The following is a 4048-nucleotide window of genomic DNA, read 5'->3' on the forward strand; positions in this document are numbered from 1 at the left end:
GAAGTAGATTGCCCATTCTTCCTCCTGAGGAGTGGCTGGTGGCTTTGAAGTACCAGCCTTCTAGTTAGCAGTCAAATGCCTTAGGTATTATGCCACTAGAGCTTCTATATTTCTCTCAGTATCAAACTGGAAACTTGTCTAACAGATACATCCAAGGATTATTTAATTCTCTAGAGTGTGTACCTTTAAGTGATTTACTATTTACTGCTGATTAAAATATTTTGCAACTTTGTGAGACTAGATGTTAGTTTGTAAAAATAAATAAATAAAAACTATAATGATGATAATGACCCTTGTTCAATAATAATGCAAACAAATTTTGTCAAATAGAGATTTTTTATCTAGTGAGATATAAAAGATGATTGTCTGGTTAAAAAGATAACCCCAACTATTATATTTCAATTGCCCTGTAAGACGTTAATTGGGTCTGTATCTAATTTACCAACATTTTTAGTATTCTTCCTTTCAGGGAATATAAATACTTTTCTTTCTATTATATTCCTTTGAACTAGCTTTACCATACAGTTGGTTCTCTCATTAAAAATTTAGGTAAATCTTTAATATGTGCCTACTTAAAAAAAAAAAAAAAAAATTCAAGAAATGCCCAAATCCTGTCTTGCATCTGGCACACTGTATCCCCTAAGACTCTCTTGAAGATAGAAGCAAAGGTCAAAGGCAAATCAAATGACAATGAACAATTATTGGCTCAGTTCATGCCTAAAATCCAAGTGTGGAGCTCTATGAAGAACTAGGAGGTATTCTTCTTTCTGCCTAACCCCAAATGTAAATTTTATTATCTGGCAACTACCTCAGTCCTTATAAATGAAGAGACTGGTACAACCAAAATGGTTGGCAGTTTGAGTCTACTGAGGCATCTCAGAAGGAAGATCTGGCAAAAAAAACTTCCACAAAACATACCATTGAAAACCCTATGGAGGATATTTCTAACCTGATATACATAAGGTCTCTGTGAGACAGAATCAAGTTAAAGACTCTTTTTTTCAAGGGAAAAAAAAAAAAAAAAAAAAGCCAAATTTTACCTTTGGGTTAGCTTGTCACCTGCAAGGAAGAAAAAAGAATGAACCATGGGTGACCTTTTAGCAAATATTAACTTTTGGTAAATGAGAGCTACTCAGCATCCTGCAATCTGATAAAGCAAACTAGGTACAAAATCTTTTATAATGTGGTAGCAAGAAAGATTAAGAGAGGGAATAGGGTGTGAGCCAGATAACCCTCTAGATGTTACATTACACAGCAGGACTGATGTGAATAAATCCTGGCATAAATTACATTCTAGGTGGAGAGGCTAGATTTAGAATGTTAAATAGAAATAGAAGAGTTATCAAGACAAATGCTCTAGGTCCAAAGAAAGGAAAGATTACTAAAGGCTGGGGCATTCAGAATAAATTTTAATGGGTAAAATGTTAGAAATATCTTTTGAGGAAAGACATAAATACATATTCAGGGACAGTGAGACTACCCAGGTCTATCCTGGGATAGCAATTCTAATTCTGAAAAGTAGGATATAGAAACACATTAATACAAATCAGAGGCTTATTTAAATAAAACATGACAAGGAGACAGGAGGACGGAATGCCAAGCAGGGCAGCAGGACCAGAGGCAGGAAGCTGAGTTCTAACACATACTGACAGCATGATTCCAACACTCTGGGATAAGGGAAACCCTAGCCCACAGCAGTCAAGACTTCTCTCTCCCTAAGCATACCCTCAAAGCACCTATGATAGATGGCTCTCTAGACATTTCACTGCTTGAAGTTTAGCAAATCTGAATGACCCTCTAGGCATCATTAAATCCCCTGATACATTAATCTTCTTCTAGAACAAAGTGGACTGGGAAAAAGAAAATAAAGAGAGATTTGATGGAAAAATTGTGTTTCTGGTTGGGGATTGGACAAAAGAGAGGGTATTTATCACAAGGGCTATTTCTCCAGACTGAGCAAACACTTAAGCAGGGTATTGCATGCAGGGCACAGAGCCAGCAAAAAAAAAAGCCTAGGAGCTAGGCCTGGCTATGTCATCAGCTGTCTTGGGCAAATCACGTAACGACTCTGGTCTTACTTTCCTTATCTATGAAATGAAAGAATTAAATTGAGGGAAATGATCTCCTAGTTTCCTCCCAACTCTAACTAAATGTTACATTAAACAATTAATTGAAAGAATAGGAAAAGAAAATAATTCTGCATGATTTAGTCAATGATCATTGAATTGCCCATTTGCAAAATCTTTAAGTTCTGTACTTTGTGAATAAAAACAGTATTATATTATAGACTAGGACAACCACAATTACATTCACAATGCAAAATAAAGTAACTGACAATAAGAAAATAAACATTATTTTATTAATGAGATGCTGCCTCCTGCAGTACAATATCAACATAGCACTTGAGCTTAAAAGATTTCCTAATGATAAAACTAAATAACTATTTTGTTTAATTTTAGTAGTATTGCTTTTTATTATTATTTTATTGTGGTTTGGATAAAAAGTTACAGAGAAACTTAGTTTTCCTTCAACAGTTTATACAAATTTTGTTTTATGACATGAGTAATGTAACATCATTCCCACTCTCGGCCTAGGTTCCTCATTTCTCTTAGTTCTTCTTTCCTGCCCCTTCCTACCTTCTGAGCTTTGTTTTGGGGTAAATGTTGCTTTTTTGGTTCTATTTGGTTGTTTGTTCTGAGGCTTACATTCCTCATAGTATTATTGTTCACTTTATAGGTCTGTCTATTGTTTGGCCGAAAGGAGATCCCTGAGGGTCAGTTCAACGCAGATTTGAAGAGTGTCTAAGAGCCATAGTCTCAAGGTTCCACCAGTAAGTAAAATACCAGTAAGTCTGTTTCTTGTTTTTTGGTTTTTTTCATGATTTTGAATTTTATTCTATATTTTTCTCCTACTCTGTCCAGGATTTTCTACTGTGATCCCAATCAGAGGAGTTGGTTTCGTAGCTAGGCACCATCTAGTTCTTTTGGTCTCTGAGTAGTAGAGATTGTGGTTCACACAGTCCATTAGTCCTTTGTGTTAATAGTTTCATTAAGTCTTTGGTTTTCTTCATTCTTCTTTGCTCAGTATGGGGAAAGACTATTGCACCTTAGGTGGCTGCTCACAAGGTTTTAAGACCCCAATTACTATTCATTAAAGTAGGATGTAGAACATTATCTTTGTAGACTATGTAATGCCAACTGATCTAGATGTCCCCTGAGAATAGTTCTGCTTTTTAAAGTTATTTTATTGTAATTGAGATGGTGGGAAGAAAACAGGCTATAAAGATAAAATATATACTTCTTTTTTTCAAGTGCTTGAAGCAAAATATTTCCTGACTGACTGCCAGCATTGCCTGAGAATTGATTCTCTTCACACAAATATTTCTCTGAAGCCCAGTTTCTCCTCTGTGCTCTGTGCCACCTGGTTTGCAGCTGAACAAAGAACAATCCTCTGCATTCTGCATTAGTCTTGCTTGAAGAGTTCATAAGAAAACAGTGATACCAAATGTGGCAGGCTCTTGAGAAAGTGTAATTACACAGAAACAAATAGGGTATGTGTTAGCCTAAATATGTCTGGAGTGATTTGTTATTTTTGTTACAGTTCAATACATTTTCGTCTTTGATGTTGAGGCTTTCATTGAGGAAAATGTACAGTAATTCCAACAGTAAAGTAAGCATTACAAGAGCATGGACTCTGGGGCCAGACTGCCTGGGTTTGAAATCCAGGTGCAGCACTTACTAGCTATATGACCTGGGTTAAATTGCTTAACCTCTCTGAGGTTCAGCTTCCTCACTTATGAAATAGGGATAATAATTGTACTTACTTCCTAAGTTTTAAATGCATTAATAAAGCCCTTAAAAGAAAGCCTGGCGATTCCTTCAAAAGTTGGAAATACAAATACCATTTGACCCAGCCATCCCATTACTAGGTATATACCCTAAAGAAGTGAGATCCATAACAAGAACAGATATATGCACGCCGATGTTCATCGCAGCACTATTTACAATAGCCAAAACTTGGAAACAACCTAGATGTCCAACAACTGAGG

The sequence above is a fragment of the Orycteropus afer genome, unplaced genomic scaffold, assembly GCF_000298275.1.
Source record: "Orycteropus afer afer isolate SDZICR_OR568_19922 unplaced genomic scaffold, OryAfe1.0 scaffold00171, whole genome shotgun sequence".
Taxonomy (NCBI): domain Eukaryota; kingdom Metazoa; phylum Chordata; class Mammalia; order Tubulidentata; family Orycteropodidae; genus Orycteropus; species Orycteropus afer.